General features: G+C 40.8%; 1 protein-coding gene across 1 annotated transcript in view; it reads right to left on the reverse strand.

Moving 5' to 3' along the window:
• The window catches only part of sybu (syntabulin (syntaxin-interacting)), a 128897-nt gene extending 117675 nt beyond the window's left edge, over window positions 1-11222 (reverse strand). The window contains exon 1 of the mRNA XM_059983977.1: window positions 11059-11222. The gene's annotated coding sequence lies outside the window, so the exon portion shown is untranslated. The remainder of the gene's footprint in view (window positions 1-11058) is intronic.
• Between the last annotated feature and the right edge of the window lie 12481 nt (window positions 11223-23703).

The following is a 23703-nucleotide window of genomic DNA, read 5'->3' on the forward strand; positions in this document are numbered from 1 at the left end:
AATGGTACGTTGGCCTCTGTACAAGAGTACAGAAACAAGGATGTCTTAGCTCACTTGTATAGGGGATGATGAGACCATGACAGGAGCACTATGTGCAGTTTTGGCCTCCTTTCCCCAAAAAAAGAATATACTTCCCACAGATGGTGTTTAACAAAAGTTCACCTGGGATGCTGGGACCGTTGTTTGAAGAAATATGGTCAACTAAGCTTGAATTCATCAGTGTTTAGGAGATTAAGACAAGATCTTATTGCGACATATTACATTCTGAAAGGATCAGATAAACTGGAACTGGGGAAGATAATTCCTGGGCTGGAGGGCTTACAACAATTTTGACCTTAAATATTCATTCCAACTGTTTTTGAACATAATGGTGTGGGACTTAAAGCTCTTGTATCTCCTTCCCAATGCCAGCAGCAAAAGAGAGCATGGCCTGGATGGTGAGGATGATGGATGCAGCTTTCTTGTGGTAGAACTCCTTGTAGGTGTGCTCAATGGTGGGGAGGGCTTTGCCTGTGATGAACTGTATCCATCACTTTCTGTGGACTTTTCTGTTCTTGTGCATCTTTCCTATAAAAATGTATCACTTCATACTTCTCCACATTAATTAAGCACTTCCCTGCTTAATTCAACAAGCTGCATTGATCTGACAACAGTTTATCAATGTTTCTGATGTTTAAACATTAGTAATTATCATTTCAGAACAGAATATTGATTAATTTCCTTCGAGAGTTGCTGCCTGACTTCCAGCATTGCGAGTGTGTGTGTGTGTGCATGTGTGCGCGCGCGTGTGACACAAATCATTAAGTGCATAACTGAAGAGATTTGTCAGCTTCAGCGTAAAGTCAGTGTGGGTGCCTTTTCTCAAGCCATTATGTAACAGACTGATTCTACAAAGAAGCCTCCTTGAAATTACTATCGTTTAACAAACGACACTGAATATCTCATTGCTATTTGGGAATTCTGCAATGTACAAATTATAGGTCCCATTCCCCCGAGTTGGAATAATAGCTGTGCTTTAGCAGTGTTTAATTGGCTGTAAAGGAATTTAGGACTTCCTAGAGTTGTGAAATGTGCTTATTAGCTGATCATTGTCTATGAACTGAATAGAAGATAAACTGGGTGGGCTGCGAGATTCCATTCTCAACTTCCAGCTATATACATATATACTTGGAGAGAGAGCGGGCAGGGGAGAGGGAAAGAGGGAAGAGGAGAGGGACAGAGGGAAGAGGAGAGGGACAGAGGGAGGAGGGAGAGAAGGATGGGGAGAGGGGGAGGGGAAGAGGGGGAGAGGGGGAGAGGGGGAGAGGAAAAAACAGCACAAAATGCTGGAGGACCACTATGTGAAGGATCTTTGCTCCATCTGCCAAAAGCAGAATTTCCCATTGACTAACCATTTTAATTCCCATCCCCATTCCAACATGTAGGTCTATGGACTCCTCTTGCCACGATGTGGCCATTCTCAGGGTGCAGAAGAAACAACTTATATTCTGTTTAGGTAGTCTCCAACGTGATGGCCTGAACATCGATTTATTCTTCTGATAAGAATCTTTTCCCTCCCTCTTCCCTCTTTTTTTGACTCCCAACTCTGGCCTGTTACCTCTTCATCTGCCTATCACCACCCCCGGCACACCTTCTACTTCCCTTTCTCCCATGGTCCACTCTCCTCTCCTGACAGATTCCTTCTGTTCCAGCCCCTTACTTTTCCCACCCACCTAGCTATCCCCTCAACTTTTTATTCTGGCATCTTCTCTCTTCCTTTCAAAGGTTCAATTTACTGTCAGAGAAATGTATACAATATACATCCTGAAATGCTTTTTCTTCGCAAAACATCCATGAAAACAGAGAAGTGCCCCAAAGAATAAACGACAGTTAAATGTGAGAACCCCCAAAGTCCCCCCTCCAGCTCCCCCCTCCTGAACGTAAGTGATGGCAAGCAACAACCCTCTTCCCCCACCGGCAAAAAAAACCACACCCGCTACCAAGCACAAGCGTGAGCTAAGCGATAGCAAAGACACAGACCTTGCAGTTACCCCAAAGACTATCGTAATTCATCCGGCATTCAGCAACCCACAGGTTCTCTCCCTTCCTAATAATGGAGAGGGAGATGCCCCCCATGTTTACAGTGAGCGGGAGACATAACAACAACCCCCTGATTTACAAAGTTAAAAAGTCTGTTTCAACGCTTTTCACCAGCTCTGTGCCCGAAGATCGCAAAGATGTCCTGAAGAAGGGTCTCTGCCCAAAATGTCAAATGTTTATTCATTTCCGCAGATGCTGCCTGACTGGATGAGTTCCTCCAGCATTTTGTGTGTGTTGCTCTGGATCTCCAGCAAGATTTATATCATTTTTGTGTTTACTAAAACTTTAATGCAAATATTCCTTACATCCAGCTCGAGCATGTCAGGTATCATATTACAATGCCAATTAAAACAGTTTTCTGGTTGCATGCCCTAATCTCGTTGGCTTCAATTTGGCATACTCTTCCTCAAGCAAGAAAACTTAACACTTCATAGAATCATGGACACTTCAAGGAGAGCGTGGTATAGGTGTGGAACAAGGGACCCACTGGGAAATGTTGAATGCGGGTTCAATTGTCACATTTAAGAGAGCTTTGGATAGGTACACAGCTGAGAGTGGTACGGAGGGATACGGTCTGAATGCAGGTAGATGGACAGGGCAGAAAACCAGTCCAACACGGACTAAGTGGGCTGAAATCTGTAGTGCTCTATGACTCTATGATTGTAATGAATAACAGAACTGGATCAAATGGCTAACTGAATTGCTTCTTCATCAACCTGCTTTGTAGCTATGGTAGCGTAGCGGTTAGTGCGATGCTGTAACAGCTTGGGACGTCAGAGTTAGGGGTTCAATTCCAGTGTCCTCTGTAAGGAATTTGTACATCCTCCCTGTGGAATGTGTACGTTTTCTCCCAGTGTTCTGGTTTCCTCCCACAATCCAGTTAGTAGGTTAATTGTTCATTGTAAATTGTCCCATGATTAGGCAAGATTTAAATTGGAGATTGTTGGGCAGTGCAGCTCCAAGGGCTGGAAGGGCTTGTTCTGCACTGTATCCCTAAATAAATAAAATAAAATTAAACTGAAACTTTCTCTGTTTTGGTGGCATGATTTGGTCTCTAAATCCTCCTCTATAACTCATGCATATTTTACAACTTGTTAGTGTTTTTAAAGTCACTTTTGAAAATCTCTTCACATTTGTTTCTGCTCAATCTCTCTTAACTCTTCTACATTTCTATAATTAATTTTCTGTTGAACACCTAAAGATTTTTTCTACAGATAAGCAATACTGCTTTAAAAAATGCAACTTATTTACAATACACTAACATTTAATTTTCATAAATGTGCAAACTAAACTTGTCGAGCATTTTTAGGTTGGTGATAATTGAAGACACTGTGATATCATTGTAAATGCAACACATTTCAGTTGGAAAACCTGCCTTTAGTAGAAAGTGGGAAAATTAGAAACAGGAGGATTGAAAGGTAAGGACTGGTACAATTTTATTACAATTTTATCTCAATTTGTTTGTCCTTGCAAAGGTTTTTATTAGTTCACTGTGGCCTTTGAAGACTCTTTAAATCTTTTCCCCTCGGGCCTAAGAAGAGCTTTGCACTCCCCTTCTGAAGCGGTACTAAATACAAAACACTAGGATTTGGTAAAACCAAAGCACTAAAAATATTCCTTCTGGTAAACTAATTTCACCCCTCTCCCTTCCTCTCTTCCTCACTCTAACCAATTACCTCTTCTCACCTGCATATTACTTTCCCCTGGGTCCCTTCCTCCTTCCTTTTCTCCATTGGTCCACTCTCCTCACCTATCAGATTCCTCTTCTCCAGCCCTTGACTTTTTCTATCCACCTGGATTCATCTATCACCATTCAGCTAGCCTCCTTCCACTCCTCCAACCTTTTTATTCTGGCATCTTGTCTCTTCCTTTCCAGTCCTGAAACATTGACTATTTATTCTTTTCCATAGATACTGCCTGATCTGCTGAGTTTCACCAGCAGTTTGTGTTTTTAGCTTTGAGGTTCCATCATATGTAGATTTTCTCATGTTAGTAAAAGTAAGAAGCACCCTTTCATGCTTACACTACATTGCCCATGTACATTGTTCAAAAGAGCTATTGAAAATTCAAGAAATAAAAACTCAAGTCAAAATTCCCTTGATCCAACAGTCAATAAAAAAAATAACATCTCAGAATTTCTTTCAACATTATCAGGATCTTCCATTATGAAATCATCTGAGATAATTACAAACCTTCCACAGCATTCATCACCAGAATCAGAGTCAGGTTTAATATCACCGGCTTATGTCCTGAAATTTGTTAACTTTACAGCAGCAGTACAATGAAACACATGAAAAATAAACATGAAAAAGAACGGAGTTATATTATGTGTATATATGTTTATTATATGTGTATATAGTTAAATTAAAATAAGTAGTGAAAAATAACAGAAATAATAAGGTAGTGAGGGAGTGTTCATGGGTTCAATGTCCATTTAGGAATCGGATGGCAGAGTGGAATAAGCTGTTCCTGAATCGCTGAGTGTGTGCCTTCAGGCTTCTGTACCTCCTTCCCAATGGTAACAATGAGAAGAGGGCATGTCCTGGATGGGGAGGGGATCTTAAATGATGGGTGTAGCTTCGCTGAAGATGTTTTGGATACTATGGAGGCTAGTACCCATGATGGAGCTGGCTAATTTTACAAATTTCTGCAACTTACTTTGATCTTGTGAAATAGCAACCCACCCCCATTCCAGACGGTGATGCAGCCAGTCAGAATGCTCTCCACTGTACAAGTTCTTCAGTGTTTTAGTTGACAAACCAATCTTCTCACACTCCTAACAAAATATAGCCGCTGTCTTGCCTTCTTTATAGCCTCATCAATATGTTGTGACTTGGTTAGGTCCTCAGAAATATTCACACCCAGAAACTTGAAACTGCTCATTCTCTCCACTTCTAATCCCTCTATGAAGATTAGTTTGTGTTCCCACATCTTACCCTTCCAGCTCTTTGGTCTTGCTGATGTTGAGTGCAAGGTTGTTGCTGCGACGTCACTCAACTAATTGGTATATCTTGCTCTTGCACACCCTTTCATCACCATCTGAAATTCTGCCGACAATGATTGTATCATCATCATGTGCCATGTCTGACATGACCATGATTGTTCTTGGCAAATTTTTCTACATAAGATGTTTGCCATTGCCTTCTTCTGGGCTGTGCCTTTACAAAGTGGGTGACTTCAGCCATTATCAATACTCTTCAGTGAATGTCTGCCTGGCATTAGTGGTTGTGATGTGCACCAGGCTGCATGTGATCCTGATCAGGGGGTGGGGGTGGGCTAAGCAGGTGCTATATCAAGGGTGAACTGCAGGATACTAGAGGGAAGGAGTGCCTTACACCTTCTTTGGTAGGGATGTATCTCCATCTCAGCACCCAGCAGCATTATTCATTTGTAATACTTGTATCTCCCAACCAGTTGTAAACTTTAAAAAATGTCCAAAAATATGAAATACTGAATGAAGGATAATTAATTTTTGCTGTTTTACAGTATTCAATGCCGTCTGTTTTCAATGACATTGCAATCAACATTTACAGCAATATTGGGATTTAACATGGAAACCCAATGATGTTGTTACCAATTCAGCAACCTGCCACGGGAATCATGGTACTACTGTGAAACATGCAGACTATTATATTTTACCACAGAAGTCAGTAAGCCTTTAATGATGTGCTACAGCATCAGTTCTGCCCATCAAACACTTTGGATTTCCAAAAGCCAACTTCTTGTTGGATTCCAATTTCCTCGGCTTTAGCTAGAGGGTTGTGAATCTGTGGAACTCATTGCCACCGATGGCTGCTGAGGCCGAGTCATTGGGTATATTTGAAGTGGAGGTTGATTGGTTCTTGATTAGTGAGGGCGACAAAGGTTACAGGGAGAAGGCAGGAAAATGGGGTTGAGAGGGAAAATAAATCAGGCATGATTGAATAGCAGAGCAGACTTGATGGGCTGAATGGCCTATTTCTGCTCCTCTGACTTATTATCTTATGGGCTAAATATTTGGGGGCATGGTTACTTAAATTTTAACCTTTGATTTAATTCTGTGTGAGTGTTCCAATCTGTAAAATTCTCCTTTTTCTTTCCTGGTTTGTGAGAATTCCTCAATGTGATTAGTTGTTAAGCCGGTATGATATCATGACAGTTGTGTTCATCTGGAATTTCTGAATTTTGGCCTGTCAGGGATTGAAAGCAATTAACCAGAAAAAAGGTCATGCAATAAATCCTTGCTGGCTGTTTTCTTCAAGGTCATTGGTGAGACTATAAAATCCAAGCCGTTGAACAGTGAGATCCAATAAGACACAGATAATATTTATTTCCTATTAACTGCAACAGCAAGGCATCCTCTCAAAAAAGAATCAACGTTGCCACCTGCCTGTCAGTGTTCGATCTGTTTCTGTTATTCCTCATTCGGAATTTGTTTCTCAAGTCTCATCCGTATTCGAAATATTCCCTCCCAGTTTCCTTACCTAAAATTCCAGCGGCTTTCCTGGTTTCTATTTATAGAAAGGTAGTTGGGAAAGCTTTTTTTGGGGGGGGGGGGTAGGGCTATCTTATCATTCACGGCTTGGAGAACTGTTCTGTTATCCGCAGTCTGAATTATAGGTGACCAAGAGACAAATTGGTAGACTTAGAACAATAAGATTCAAATGCAAGTTTCCAACAGTATAGATACATTTATCTAGCCATTTGAAAATGACTTTTATAGAACTTAGAACATTACAGCCCAGTACAGGTGCTTCAGTCCATGATATTTTGACAACTTTTTAACCTACTCCAAGATCAATCTAACCTTTCCCACCCACATAGCCTTCCATTTTCAATCATCCATGTGCCCTTCTCTGCCCTAATGTACCTGGCGGGGTATTGGAAGGACTCACCACTCCCTGTGTAAAGAATTTACCCATATCATTCCCTCCTATACTTTCTGCCAAACATCCTATAATTATACCCCTTGTATTATCCATGGGAAAAATATGCCTCTGGCTGTCCACTCTATCAATTCCTCTTATCATCTTATATAGCACTGGCAACTTACCTCTCATCCTTCTTCACTTCAAAGAGGAAAGTCCTAGTTCACTCAACGTATCCTCATAAGACATGCCCTCTAGTCCAGACAGCATCCTGGTATATCTCTGCACCCTCTCTAAAGCATCTACATCTTTCCTATAATGAGGTGACCAGAACTGAGCTCAATATTCCAAGTGTGGTCTAACCAGGGCTTTATCTTCATATTTTCACAGTGCACAGGAATTACACTATTTTTGAATATATATTTTGAGTAGCAATTTTCTTTCATGAAATCGAGATCATAATTTCTGTTTGTACAACCCTACACCCAAGCATTTTGGACTTCGTAGCTATGAAATACGAATCCAAACCCAACCCAAAAATGATGACATTAATGCTCTCCAGTTCTCTGTAAGGATCTGATACTCATCAAGGCAGGCTGAATCCAGCCAGAGTATACAGACCATGGCACAATAATAGCATACATCTGAAAAAGGAAAACTCAGAAGCCAGAGATTGGAAGGAATGAGAAATGGAAAATCTGACTCTGCCTTTTTGAGGTTAAGATTTTGGCACATTGCTGGATGAGGCAGCCTTACTTTGTAAAATCCATTTTGTGCATGATTTAGATGTGCCCAGTGCTGGCACTGATTGTCAGAAATGTGAATGGTGGCGTTCTATAACATTTGTAGAAAGCAATAAAAAGTACTTACAATTAAAAATTAGCTTTTAATGATTTAACTCATGGAAGAGTATTCTCAAGTTCTCTATGGCACTGATAGTAACCAATCACATTGGGAAATGTTTATATTGCCAATATTTCTGCGTTATCTTCACTGAGGTCCAATCCAAACAATTGTACCTGTTGACAGGGGAAACTCCATTTTTGTTTGGCTAAATGTGAGCACAAACCATCAGACACTTCCTCATAAATTGCCCTGGATCAAACAACCTACTACTTCTCACTCAATGCCTGCAGAGATCTTTCCTCATATCTACGTGGGATTCTGAGTCAATGGCATTCAGTCGTTAATTTCACAGATGGTAGCTTCATCACAGTGGGTTCTTGGCCAAGGACAGAAACTAGAAGTCTAAATCTCTGGTTTCCCCTCTTACAAAGCAAGACTATTTTTGCAACTTCACAGAATCCCAAACAAAGATAGACAACTTCTAGCTCCCTCCCAAGATTCACAATCAGGGCAGCTCTGGTAGACCCAAAATTCCAGCTAATTTTCGGCCACAGAACAGATTTGTTGCCATTGTCACAGCAGCACCATTTCATCTGATTCTGCTATTCCTATTTATACTCGTTTTAGATTCACCTTAATATGTCATATTATTATTATTCTTTTTTGCCACCATCATCTCTTTGCATTTTATGTCCGCTGTTATCCGTAGGGTCTCCACTTCATTCTTTCCTTTTCCCAAACACAATTCCAATTTTCTCTGCATCTTAAAGCTCTTTTATCTCTTTCATTCTGACGGTAAGTCAGTGATCTGGAGGGCTGGGCTGAAGTGGATCGGATAGGCCTGCTATCTGAATTAACCATTCATGGTAGCATAGCCGTTAGTGTAAAGGTATGACATTGCCAGCAGCTCGGGTTCAGTCATGCTGTTGTTTGTATGTTTATCCTGTGGCTGCATGGGTTTCCTCTGGGTGCTCTGGTTTCCTGCCATATTCCAAAGACATAGGGGTTAGTAGGTTAACTGGCCACTTGAGTTTAACTTGGTGGCATGTTACCTTGCTTTTTCTCTAAACAAATAAAATCAGTGATCCCCGCCTGTGCATAGGCTGGAGGTGGAGGGCCTAGTGAGCTGAAACTCTGGGCCAGGACATACCCAGTGAATGAGGCCAATACCTTGGAAACAAATCACAGTAAGGTCTCAGTGGTGAGTTACCCCAGGCAAGCATTTTGCTGAGGCTAGACCCCAGAATATTCCAGATAGCTATTGACAATACGCAAAACCACATACTTTGGTGAATCTGGGAGTAGGTAAACACTAGTATTTCTCTTCCAAATCACAGCCAGATTCAGTCAGCTCATTATTCCTGTTCCTGTCCTTTCTGATCATGCCTGACCTGCTCAGTATTTACAGAATTTGGTGTTTAAATTTCCAATATCCATAGTTACTAACCGGGATTGGAATAAGCAGCCTCAGGCTTTCTCCATTTCCATAAATCTGTTCAGTTTCCAGCTTAGACTTGTCATGATAGAATCCACAGCAGAGTGATATGTATTCTAATCTCGGCTGTAAACATTATTAGAAAGGATATGCCTTTGCTTTACTGTGTCATTTATATAACTGGCACACAGTCCTAGTTATACTCTGAATTTTATGTGCAGAAAGGGGCTCACTCTTAAGGCCACTAACCGAGGCATTCTATAAACCGAATAATTCATAAATGCGGAAATCAAGCAATTCCGCACTAAAACTGCAACAGTTATCAGTGGATCAAAATGTTGGGATAATCCTGAAATTTTGAATCCAGCAACTGATCCAGATCAATAGCAAAAACTTGAATATTTTAATTTTGTTCCTGAGTTGTATTCCACCATCAATTGAAAACCGCCCTTCAGCAGACCAGTTTAGATTTTCTAACAAGTCAGTATGTCTTTGCAACACAATACTGCAATTCTGCAGTCTGATAAAATTGTTTGAGACTTTTTAAAAATAAGGAGTAAAGTTTAGGGTCGATGGGAATAAATAACATAAACGTTAGAAATCTAAAATCAAAATGGAAAATTCTGGGAACACCCAGCAGATCAGTCAGCATCTGAGAGAGGAGAAGCAGAATTCATTTTTCAGAGTCGCGCAACACCTTTATAACTTGGGGCGGAGTTTGGACGCCGTCCTGTGAGGAATTTGTAAGCTCCCCCGTGGACACGCGGGTTTCCTCTGGGTGCTCCGGTAACCAAAGACGTACTGGTTAGTAGGTTAATTGGTCACTGTCTTCGGCTGGGGTTAAATAAGCAGGTTGCTGTGGGGTTCGGCTCATTGGGTAGAAGGGCTTATTCCACTCTGTATGTCTAAATAAATAAATAATTCGAAAACCCGTTCAACTAACTTCCTTTCCCGGTGTATTCCCAACTAATTCTTTTTCTCGGACTCCCAGTTCTGACAAGCGTTCTGCAAGCTGAAATGTCAACTGTCTTTCTCACAGATGCAGCCTGACCTGATGAAAGTTTCGAGAATATTCTATTTTTATTTTCTTTGAGTTCATGGCTGTGTGATTCTACCACAAGCTTTTCCACTTTCACATCGGACACACCGGGCTTAATTTCGGAATATATGACCCTGGCAATTGCTTCCTATGCGTCGAAAACCCAACATACTTAATGGAACACAACAGTTCTTCAAAGATTGTATAGTCAAACCTACAAATTAACTTGCCACGCAAATGACATATTTTTCCTACTCTGTCCATTCATATTTACATAAATTTCAGGGAAGATAAAATATAATCTAATGCAATGGCGTACTTCTCTGACGCTGGAGAATAACATGGGCAGGGAGAATCATTTTCCAACTGAAATGCTCAACCTCGGGAATATTTAGAGAAAAAAATATGACACTTACTAGAACGTACTGAGTGCAAAGATCTTCGGAGTGGAGGCAGACCATTTTGCAGGTCGTAACCCGAGAGCATGAATCTCAGTGTAGTTATCAACGAGCAAACCAGGCTCGTTCAGGTTTAAGCATCAGTGTTCTGTTTTGAAGGACAGGTCCACTTCACTCACACACACGCGCGGCTGAAGGGATTTGATAACACGGGGAGGATGGCAACTTCCGCGCAACACTAAAATAAAAACACTGAAAATAAAGCCCAGAGACAAGTCAAGGTGCTGACGTTCTGATATATTCACCCACCTTGCTAAAAAAAAACAAAGGTTGTTTACCGGTTTTTATGTCATCAATTTCTTACCAGGGAAGTCAACAGACGGGAGCGAGATGGGGTGATCACAAACCACTTGCCTTTTAGATGAAGAAATCCGTCGTTTTATCCGAAAGGTGGTGAATTCCTGATCCCGGGTGAGAGATCGCCGGGACAGCGAAACAGAATCCGGCACGGTCTCTATTCAAATTCCCCCCCCCCCCCCCAAAGTGGGCAAATTGGCTAGAGGAGAACTGGCAGCGAAGCGGAGGGTGCGGGGAGGGTTGGTGAGGCGGGAGGTCAGAGAGGAGTCAAGTTGAGGGAGCTCGGTGCCGGCTGTCCGACAGCCTCGGGTGTCAGGCGGCAGTGAGCGAGCGAACCACGGCCGCTTCCCCCTCACGGCAAAACCTCCAGCCTCCTGCTGAGCGGAATCAGCTGCGAGCAACCGCGGGGCTTTGCGCACGTCAGGAGCGGAGCAGGGGAAGGCTGAGAGGCGGGCTGTCAAGATGGTTTAATCCAAAATAGCATCTCTTCCTCAGGCGCTGCTGCTGCCCAAACAACCTGTCACTCGGATTACTTCGGCGAATTACTTTGCAATGTATGTGGATTATATAATCAATTTTCTTTCCCAAATCCAATAAAACTACCATTAGTTAGATCTCACCATCCAAGTTTTGAAATCACGTGCACCGTTTTTGTTGATGGCCATACTTTTTGACGCCTGGTGGGTTGGCAAGAAGGTGCGAGAGCCCAAATCCAGAAAGTGGGAAACTGACCAGAAAATACTACAAACGCCCATCTGTGGAGAAAGGTGAGTGAGAGTGAGAGTGAGAGAGTGAGAGAGAGTGTGAGAGTGTGAGAGTGTGAGTGTGAGAGAGTGAGAGAGAGAGAGAGAGAGAGAGAGAGAGTGAGAGAGAGAGAGAGAGAGAGAGAGAGAGAGAGAGAGAGAGAGAGAGAGAGAGAGAGAGAGAGAGAGAGAGAGAGAGAGAGAGAGAGAGAGAGAGAGAGGGCGTAGATTAAATACAGCGTTCCTTTTCCGTTGTCAGATTCACTATGGACCTTAGCTAGTTCCCGGAACTTCTTACCTCTCCTCTTCATCGTTGCTCTAAGGCAAACTTAATATAGTCGTCTATCGAAATCAGAAAGGCAACTTGACAAAAGGCAGTCCAGTAGTTCATCTGCTAATGTTTTAACATGTGGTTAGGATGGAGAACATGAATTGAACGCAAGTGCCTCAGAACATCTGCACCTTACCCATATCTGAGGAATAATTCTCGAACATCGGTCCTACAACATCAGTTCAACCACATCTACTTGAAAATGTCAGAACTGCCTAGGTATATTCTATTCACACAAAAGGACAAATTCATTCTGGCTAATTACCACTCAATCAATTTGTTCTGGATTATCGGCAAAGCCACGGAAGCTGTTTTCAAACTGAACTTATTTCCCCAATGACTTGCTTTCCAGTGTCTTGTTTGGATTTTGTCAGGACATTGGATCCAAGCCTCCTCACTGCCCCAATCCAAACATGGAATTAAGAGCGGAATTCTAGATTTGAGATTAGAACCACTGCCCGTGACATCAAGGCAACAAGGCAGCATCAAGGAGCCCCGATGTGCCGTGACTGTAACTGAAGTCAGTGGGCATCAACAGGGAAGCAATCTAAAAGTTTGTGTACCTCTCACCAAGTTGCCGATCTGAATCCAAAAAGGTAAATTTATATAAAATTACCTTGGAACAAGGATGGGAGAGGAGAAATAAAACTCTAGACACAGGCTGAGGTCCATCATAGATCTAACAACCCAGAAGAGATTAATTTATTCCAATAGTAATTCTCACTCCCTTGTCTACCACAAAGAAAGACAATGGCAGTAGACAGATGGAAATATATATCTGCAGGTCCCACTCCAAACCACAAGACATCCTGACTGGGAAATTTACTGCTCGTCCTTCAATGTTGATATTTAATAGTCTAGAGCTTCCTCTTCAGCTCATCGTAGGACAACCTTCACCAGACTTTTTATTTTCACAGAGTGATTCAATAAGGCACTTGATCTTCACCTTCTTACAGAATATTAGGGGTGGACAACGAAAGTTGGTCTTGTCAGTGCCACCTTTATCCTAGAATTTTAAAAACCCCGAAGGTCAGGGAAGATGGACAATTAAATGAAATTAAGACAAAGAACCGGAAAGGAAAATAGAATTAATAGCTAGAGAAAAGAATCAAGAAAGATGGGCAAGTTAAAATGTAAGGAATTAAAACCCTCTGTGAACAATTGCTTTCTTACAGGAGTTTGTTTATTTTCTATAATTGAAGGCAGTGTCCCATAGGAAGGGAATAAAGAGCATTGTGACTTACCGTTGATTTTACTTTTATGTCAGCGACAGTGTTCCATCACTGACTCTTCTGCTCCCAGCCCCTGTCCTACCACACAGAGCAAGGAAAACGTTCCCATTGTTCTTTCCTTTCATCCCACCAGCCTCCACATTGGTTCAGGCTGACAGGAAGGTGACGTTAACTCAAGTAACCACGTGTTACAACAATGGTGTGCAGAAGAGCATCTCTGAACCCACGCACAGTGAACCTTGAAGTGGATGGGCTCCAGCAGAAGGCGGCCACAAAGATATACTCAGTGGCAACTTCATGAGGTATCAGAATCAGGTTTATTATCACCGGCATATATATCATGAAATTTGTTAACTTAGCAGCAATTCAATACAATACATAATATAGAAGAAAAAAGAATAAATATATAACTAAATCAATTACAGTATATGTATATTGAATAGATTAAAATCGTGCAAAACACAGAAATAATGTATAGTTAAAAAGTGAAGTAGTGTTCAACAGTTCAATGTCCATTTAGGAATCAGATGGCAGAGGGGAAGAAGCTGTTCCTGAATCACTGAGTGTGTGCTTTCAGTCTTCCGTATCTCCTACCTGATGGTAACAGTGAGAAAAGGGCATGCCCTGGTGCTGGATGTCCTTAATAATGGATGCTGCCTTTCTGAGACACTGCTCCTTGAAGATGTCCTGGGTAATTTGTAGGCTAGCGGGCTGACTAAATTTACAACCCTCTGCAGCTTCTTTTGGTCCTGTGCAGTAGCCCCTCCATACCAGACAGTGATGCAGCCTGTCAGAATGTTCTTCATTGTACATCTATAGAAGTTTTTGAGTGTATTTGCTGACATTCCAAATCTCTTCGAACTCCTAATGAAGTATGGTCACTGTCTTGCCTTCTTTATAACTTCATAGATATGCTGGGAACAGGTTAGGTCCTTAGAGATCATGACACCCAGGAACTTGAAACTGCTCACTCTCTCCACTTCTGATCCCTTGATGAAGATTGATATGTGTTCTGGTATTGGTAGTGGTCTTACCCTTCCTGAAGTCCACAATCAGTTCTTTTGTCTTACTGACGTTGAGTGCCAGGTAGTTGCTGCAACACCACTCCACTGGTTGGCATATCTCACTCCTGTACGCCCTCTCATCACCATCTGCGATTCTACCAACGATGGCTGTATCATCAGCAAATTTAAAGATGGTATTTGAGCTATGCCTAGCCGCACAGTTGTGGGTATAGAGAGAGTAGAGCAGTGGGCTAAGCACACACCCTGAGTTGCACCGGTGTTGCTAGTCAGCAAGGAGGAGATATTATCACCAATCTGCACAGATTGTGTTCTTCCGGTTAGGAAGTCGAGGATCCAGTTGCAGAGGAAGGTACGGAGGCCTAGGTTCTGTAACTTCTCAATCAGGATTGTGGGAATGATGATGCTCGATGCTGAGCTACTGTCGATGAACAGCATCCTGACGTAGGTGTATGTGTTGTCCAGGTGGTCTAAAGCTGCGTGAACAGCCATTGACATTGCATCTGCCATTGACCTATTATGGCGATATGCAAATTACAATGGGTCCAGGTCTTTGCTGAGGCTGGAGTTCACTCTAGTCATGACCAAACTCTCAAAGCATTGCATCACTGTATATGTGAGTGCTACTGGACAATAGTCATTAAGACAGCTCACATTATTCTTCTTACGCACTGGTATAATTGTTGCCTTTTTGAAGCAAGTGGGAACTTCCACCCATATCAGTGAGTGATTGAAAATGTCCTTGAATACTCCCACCATTTGGTTGGCACAGGTTTTCAGAGCCTTACCAGGTACTCCATGGGGACCTTCTGCCTTGCGAGAGTCACCCTCTTTAAAGCCTCTGAGATAGAGATCACAGGGTCATCAGGCCACTAAGTGTAAGTACTTTGGTTATAAATTTACATTGAATATTGTATGTTCCTCCATCTATGCACATTAAAGTCCTCAGATGTCAATATTGAATACAACAATTTCAGAAAGTTACTCTCTGCTAGAACTGACTAGTCCTGGTGAAAAGTTAACAATTAACCCTATCTGTTCTTTCCACAAATACTGTTTGACCTACTGAAGACATACAGCATTCTGTTTTTATTTCAGATTTCTACAATTTGTGTGTTTTGTCTTAATGGTATTTTTATTTTTCACAGTGATTGCATTTTTCTCTTTCCCTCTTTTGTTTTCATTCATCTTCTTTTGACCTATTAGTAGAAGCTGAGTTTTACAATCTATTATCTGCAATTTACAAGCCTTCACCAACCCTGGCACACCCATCATGTTTGACATTGAGGTCTATCCTATCAAAGGCATTCTCTTTCTTTTCTCCATACCCCTTACTTCTCTACAATTTTAAGCCGGCAGCTTTATACCTTTTCTCAGTTTGGTGAAAAGTCATCGACTGGAAATATTTACTGTCAATTTAAAATGATACCTGAGCTACAATTTCAAGCATTTTTTCTTTTATTATTAATGTAATATGTCCAGCCTCTAAAGTCCTCATTTTAAATCCCATGCTGTTTGCTGTTCATTATCAATGCACTTCGTAAATTACATGAAGTGATTATTGTTCAAAAACAAAGAAAAGCCATTGATTACAAGAGAATAGAAATTGTGGTTTGGGCACTGGCAGGTGAAGTGGAATGGTAAGTACACACAAAACTGCAAAAAAGTTACTGAATTTCTCTCCAATATAATAAAAGTAAGAAGAATCATGATTATGGTAGGAGATGGATCGAGACTTTGTGAAGATATCTCGGTGGGAATAGAAAGCTGTAAGGATAAAGGAATAACATTAGGTATATGTTATAGACCCCCTAATGCTGATAGTGATTTTAATAAACAACTATCAGAATATTAGAAAAGAAAGTTCTGAGGGTGATGTTATAATTATGGATGACTTTAATTTCCCAAATATTGAGCAGGAGAACCCAGTGTCTATTGGATTACAGGAAAGTGAATTTATTGAATTATTGAACGATTGTTTTTTGACTCAGAGTGTACATACACCAACAAAAGTGGAACCCTGTCTAGATTTGATATTCTGGAACAATCAGGATAAAATTTTGAGTATGGAAGTTGTTCAGCCTTTAGGAACAAGTGATCACAACATAGTTAGTCTTGAAGTTTTTTTTAGGGAGAGCATATCAGTAAAAACAAAAGCCATTAAATTGAATTTCAGAATAGCAAAGTTTGTGCAGATGCAACAAAGAATTCAGAAGGTAAGCTGCTTGACGTTGAGTCAGTTGGGGAACAATGGGGTCAATTCATGCTGTGCAGGAAATATTCATAACCAAGTTTGGAAGAAGCAATAAAAATTATATATCAACTATATGGATGAATAAAGATATACATAGAAATTATTGAATGACAGTCAAATAAAGAATGCAGAAAAAAAGTAGTAATGATGTTAATCGTAGGGCATTTGAAAATATGAGAGCTATAGTCAAGGGGGAAATTCGGATTGCCAAAAGGCAGATCGAGAAGAATATTGCAGATGATGCCAAGACTGACCCCAAGAGAGTTTTTCAATATTTTAGTAGTAAAAGAAAAGTCAAGGAGGAAGTTAAGCACATTAGAAATAATATTGGGATGATAAATTATGCAGGGAAGGACATAACAGAACACTTAACTGTTATTTTGCTAAGGGATTCACTGGCAAAGATGTTAGCAATATGTCAGTAAGTGCAGAGAAAAATAAGGTTGCTTTAAGTGACTTCAAGATCTCAGAAAGTGAGGTTCTGCTTCGGCTGAAAAGGCTGAAAGTTAATAAATTTCCAGGACCAGACAACATATCGGTGGAGACTGGTTGAAGGGAGATTTCAGACTAACATCAGGAAGCATCTCTTTACACGAGTTGCGGACACATGGAACAAACTATTTAGTTGTGTAGTTGAGGGTCGTACCTTAGAGACGTTCGAATCTAAACTTGATAGTTATTTCAACACACCATGTGAATAGGAATTTGGCAAGCAAGTTTTGTTGGGCCAAATGGCTTGTTCTTGTCAAAAAAGTTCTAATGTTTTAATTTTTTTAATATCACTGACATATGTTGTAAAATCTGTTTAGTGACAGCAGAGTATTGCAGTACATAATAATAAATAAACCTATAAATTTCAATAAGAAATATGTATAAAAATAAATTAAATAGTCGTGCAAAAAGAAAGCAAAAGATAGAGATGTCAGTACCTCCAGCTGAACTCTGTCTTTTTGTGTGATTCCCCCGGCTGTCAATCTGTGATTTTGTATTGCCATGTGCTCCTGTCCCCGCTCCTGCTCTACTCCGGCCCCTGTATTACTGAGTACTCCATCTCTCATCTGCTTCTCATTATTATGCTGCCACCTGTGTCTCATCGTGCTCCACCTATCATCTGCCTCTGTTTATTGCTCAGTGTATTTCACTCCTGTGTTTTCACTTGTTTGTTGCTAGATTATGCCAGTGAATTTTGCTAAGCCATTTCAGCATCTGTATCTGTACTTTGTCTGTCTGAATATCGACTCTGCCTGTTTCCTGATTCTGGTTTTGGAAATCTCTGGATGTTTTGATCTCTGCCTGAATTTTGATGTCAACTTGGTTTGCACCTTGGAATTTGTTACTCAGTTAATATCAGTGTGCACAGTACTGGATCTGCAAGTGGATCCCTTCTCCAGTGTCCTGATGAGTTTTCAGGTTTTCAAAGCTTGCAGAGAGATTTAGGCCACTTAGAAGAGTGGGCTGAAAGATGGCCGATGGAGTTTAATGCTGATAAGTGTGAGGTGCTACATTTTGGTAGGACTAATCAAAATAGGACATACATGATAAATGGTAGGGCATTGAAGAATGCAGTAGAACAGAGTGATCTAGGAATAATGGTGTACAGTTCCCTGAAGGTGGAATCTCATGTGGATAGGGTTTTGAAGAAAGCTTTTGGTATGCTGGCCTTTATAAATCAGAGCATTGGGTATAGGAGTTGGGATGTAATGTTAAAATTGTACAAGGCATTGGTGAGGCCAAATTTGGAGTATTGTGTACAGTTCTGGTCACTATAATAGAGAGAGTACAGAGGAGATTTACTAGAATGTTACCTGGGTTTCGGCACCTAAGTTACAGAGAAAGGTTGAACAAGTTAGGTCTTTATTCTTTGGAGTGTAGAAGGTTGAGAGGGGACTTGATAGAGGTATTTAAAATTATGAGGGGGATAGATAGAGTTGACGTGGATAGGCTTTTTCCACTGAGAGTAGGGGAGATTCAAACAAGAGGACATGAGTTGAGAGTTGGGGGCAAAAGTTTAAGGGTAACACGAGGGGGAATTTCTTTACTCAGAGTGGTAGTTGTGTGGAATGAACTTCCAGTAGAAGAGGTAGAGGCAGGTTTGATATTGTAATTTAAAGTAAAATTGAATAGGTATATGGTCAGGAAAGGAATGGAGGGTTATGGGCTGAGTGCAGGTCAGTGGGCTAGGTGAGAGTAAGTGTTCGGCACGGACTAGAAGAGCCAAGATGGCCCGTTTCCATGCTGTAATTGTTATATGGCTATACGGAAAAAATGGGGAGGTAGTGTATAGGGGTTCATTGTCCATTCAGAAATCTGATAGCAGAGGGGAAGAAGCTATTCCTGAACTGTCGAGTGTGTGGCTTCAGATTCCTGTACCACCTCCTTGATGGTAACAATGAAAAGGTGGCATGTTCTGAGTGATGGGGGTCCTTAATGATGGATGCTGCCTTTTTGACGGTGTCTCTGATGCTGGGAAGGCTGGTACTCATGCTGAAATTGGCTGAGCTTACTGCTGACTGCAGCTTTTTCCAATCCGGTGCAGAGGCTCCTCCATACCAGATGGTGATGCAATCAGTTAGAATGCTCTCCACGGGACATCTGTAGAAATTCATGAGAATAAATCTCTTCAAACTCCTAATGAAATATAGCCACTGTCATGCTTACTTTGAAATTACATTGATATTTTGGGTCCAGGATAGATCCTCAGATGTTAACACCCAATAACTTGTAACTGCTCACTGTTTCCACTTCTGATCCCTTGATGAAGGTTAGTGTTTTCCCTCATCTTCCCATTCCTGAAGTCCACAAACAAGTCCTTGGCCTTACAGACATTGAGAGCAAGGCTGGTGTTGTGACACCACTCAACCAGATTCTTTAAGAGTCTCATCTTCTAATTTAATAATAGAAATAACTTATTTATTGAGCACTTTTCATACAAGTGATGTAGTTCAAAGTGCTTTACAATGGGATAATGTGTAAACAAAAATAAAAGACACAAAGATGTTAGTTAAATGCAAGGTTAAATAGGTTTTGAGAGCCCAACAGGCTCCAGGACAGCCTCTTCCACCAGGCCATTAGACTCATTAACTCAGGCTGATTTGTTAAATGGACTGCTCTATTTATTATAAATTACTGTGGTTCTACATCTAGTTGGAGATGTAATATAAAGATTTTTATTCCTCATACGTGAAGGATGTAAGAAATAAAGTCAATTCAAATTAAGTGTCAACTGAGTCTGCATGCCTTATAGATTTAGGTATTAAATTCCACAGTTTTGGAGTGTAGTTAATAAAAGCTGATTTTCCAATTTTCTTTTGAGGAAGATTATTTAAGTTTGGGTCACTGGTAGAAGAGGACCTGAGAGTTCAAGCAGGATCATAAAACAATAGTGATTCTGTATGTACGCCTGTCCCAGACCATTAAGAGCTTTAAAAACAGGTAGAGAATCTTAATATCAATTCTAAAAGATACGAGAAGCCAGTGCAGGGTAATTAGGATGGGAGAGATATGTTTGTTCAATCTAGTTTTTGGGAGAACTCTACACCAGCGTGTCTGAAAGAGTTATAATTTGTCAATAGGTTGCATTGGAAGGCCAGTGAAAAGTGCATTACAGTAACCTAATCAATATAAAGGAGTGAATTAGTTTTTAGGAACATAGAAAACCTATAGCACAATACAGGCCCTTCAGCCCACAAAGCTGTGCCGACCAGGTCCTTACCTTAGAAATTACCTAGGGTTACCTGTAGCCCTCTATTTTCCTGAGCTCCACGAGTCCAGGAATCTTTTAAAAGACCCTATTGTATCCGCCGCCACCACCGTCGCTGGCAGCCCATTCCACACTGTACAAAAAAAATTACCCCTGACATCTCCTCTGTGCCTGCTTCCAAGCAACTGAAAACCGTGCCCTCTCGTGCTAGCCATTTCAGCCCTGGGAAAAAAACCTCTGACCATCCACACGATCAACGTCTCTCGTCATCTTATACACCTCTGTCAGGTCACCTCTCATCCTCTGTCACTCCAAGAAACAAAGGCCGAGGTCACTCAACTTATTCTCATAAGGCATGCTCCCCAATCCAGGCAACATTCTTGTAAATCTTCTTTGCATCCTTTCTATGGTTTCCATATCCTTCCTATAGTGTGGCGACCAGAACTGAGCTCAGTTCTCCAAGTGGGGTCTGACACGGGTCATAAATAGCTGCAACATTACCTCTCGGCTCCTAAACTCAATCCCAAGACTGATGAAGGCCAATGCACCGTATGCTTTCTTATCCAGAGTCAACCTGCACAGAAGCTTTGAGTGTCCTATGGACGGACCTCAAGATCCCTCTGATCCTCCATATTGCCAAGAGTCTTACCATTAATACTATATTTTGCCATCATATTTGATCTACCAAAATGAACCACCTCACACTTAATTGGGTTAAACTCCATCTGCCACTTCTCAGCCCAGTTTTGCATCCTATCAATGTCCCACTGTAACCTTCACACTGTCCACAACACCACCAAACTTTGTGTCATCAACAAATTTACCAATCCATAATTATGTAGCAGAAACAGATGTACCTTTGCAATATTTCTTTCATGCCTGAAATACTGCTCTGGTCACTTTCTTTATGTGGAATTTAAAATCCAAATCCGAATCAAGGAGAATATCCTGGATTCTTAATTCTGATCTTACAATAGGAGTTAAGTTCTCAGGGTTATCAAGAAGTTTATCTCTTATACAAGTGCAATGCTTGAAGAGCATAAGTAATGTGCAGATCTGTAACAGCAAGGGAAACTGTCTCTGAATACCTTGAAGACAAGAAAGTTCTTCCATACTTGACCATACTCTGAACCAGCTCTGTTACTGCACTGCAGCTCCCCAATTCTCACCAACCGTACTGTCTACATTTATGATCATACTCTTTCAACCTGCCTCACATTTGAGTACTCTCAATTTTGAACTATTCTGTTATTTGTCTCAGTTATCCTTGTTCTCTAATACTTCAGCTGGGTCTGCATCTCCAACTAAACCAGGTTACATTGTCTGCAAAGCATACGTTGTCCTTCCCACATAGACTCTAGGCTTCAAAGTTCAAAGTAAGTTTATTGTCAAAGTACACTTATGCCACCATATACAACCCTGAGGTTCATTTTCCTGTGGGCTTACTCAATGAATCCGTAATAGAATAACAACCATAATAAAGTCAATGAAAGACTTCACCAACTTGGTCATTCAACCAGGGTGCAAAAGACAATAAACTGTGCAAATACAAAAGGAAAGAAATAATAATAAATAAATAATAAATATCAAGAACATGAGATGAAGAGTCCTTGAAAGTGAGTCCATAGGTTGTTGTAACATTTCAAAGATGGGTAAGTGAAGTTGAGTGAAGTTATCCCCTCTGATTCAAGACCCTAATGGTTGAGGGGTAATAACTGTTGCTGAACCTGGTGGTGTGGGTCCTGAGGCTCCTGTACCTTATTCCTGATGGCAGCAGCAAGAAGAGAGCTTGACCTGAGTGGTGGGTGACCCTGATGGCTGATTCTACTTTCCTGTGACAACACTTTCGATAGATGTGGAGTTGTGGAACAAAGCTTTCAACAGGTAGCCCTTGCTCCGTAACTGCTTCCTTTGTCCCACAAAATGTAAGGCCTTCTCACCTACTCTGTTTTCCAGCCAGGTAGTAAGCATTTCATTGTACTGTTAGTATGCTCCATTGTGAAGCCTGGAAATGATGTGTAGTCTGAAAGATCAGAAACCTGGTTTCACTACATAGTTACAACTCCCCATCTCTTACATTGTCCTGTACAATCTCTTCATTATCCCCAAAGTCTTGAGGTCCATTGCTGGATATGGTATTCCACAGGGTAGAATTTTTTTTATTTCTAAAACTATGAATTTGATATATGTGAGGTGGTCTAAGTATATGCTATAATAAAGTCAAATTTGAGTCTATTGTAATATGCGCAAGTACATGTATGCACGTGTAATGAAAAATTGTTGGTAATATCATGGAAAAATGGCATCTTTTAAGCAGCATTCACTCAAAGACATACATCAGTTCCTAATTAATAACTTAATTAAAAATGTAACCCTCTGGCTCAGCCAGCACGTGTTCATCCAGGGGAAAACTACTCCTGGCCCCACCAAACTGAGAAATCTCGTTTGTGTGGATGCTGTGTGATGTGTTGCCCGGTTACAAATCCCCACCGCAAAATGTCAGACAGTACACCACATGCGATTAAATGATTTAAATTTATAAATCTTAATCTGCATAAAAGGTTAGTAAAGAAAATAAAAGTAGGACCCATTTTAAGGAAAAAAAAGTCTATTGCGCATCATTGGAGCTCACTAATAAGGCTATTCATCAATCATCGACCTTCTCTGAGCGTCACCAACCTTCAAGCGTAGCCAGCCCTCAGCCCCTCACTCCTCAGTCCACTCCATCCAGTGGTCTTCTGACTCTCTCCCTCTGCGTCCTCTCTCTGCATCGCTCCCCGACGAAACATCACAAAAAACCCAGCTCCCTGACACACAAAATAGAACAACATTTCTCCCATTGAACAGCCCCTGCATTCCAAGGTCCTGTTATCTCTAGTCATAACCCAAACATTGTTGCTACAGAGAAACTATTACCTTAACAGTGGAACATTACATAGAAGCCATTATATTTGCCTTAGCAGTGAAACCTTATAGCGTGTTACGATAATTAATTAACATAATTAATTGATAAATCATAAATAAATTAAGACAGAAATACTGTTTCATTTGGCTGTATTTATTTATGGTTGAATAATAATTAAACTTGAAATATATTTTTTACAAAAACACAAAATGCAAGAAAAATATTTTAATGCAAGGTGGTTAAAGTGGTCAGACTGTTGCAAAACTGTACAATAGTAATTAGTGTTTTTCTGATTAGTTCAAGAACTGAGTGGTTGAAGGGAAGTAGCTATTCTTGAGCATTGCTGTGTGGGACTTCAGGTTTCTGTACCTCCTGCCTGATAGTAGCTGTGAAATAATGACAAGGCTCGGAGACCATGGAGCTTTGATTATAAATGTTACCTTCTTGGGGAAGAGCCTCCTGTGAATACTTTCAATGATAGTATTTACATTGATGATATTTACAGGATGAAACTA

Source organism: Hypanus sabinus, chromosome 1, assembly GCF_030144855.1.
Source record: "Hypanus sabinus isolate sHypSab1 chromosome 1, sHypSab1.hap1, whole genome shotgun sequence".
In the NCBI taxonomy this organism is placed as follows: Eukaryota; Metazoa; Chordata; class Chondrichthyes; order Myliobatiformes; family Dasyatidae; genus Hypanus; species Hypanus sabinus.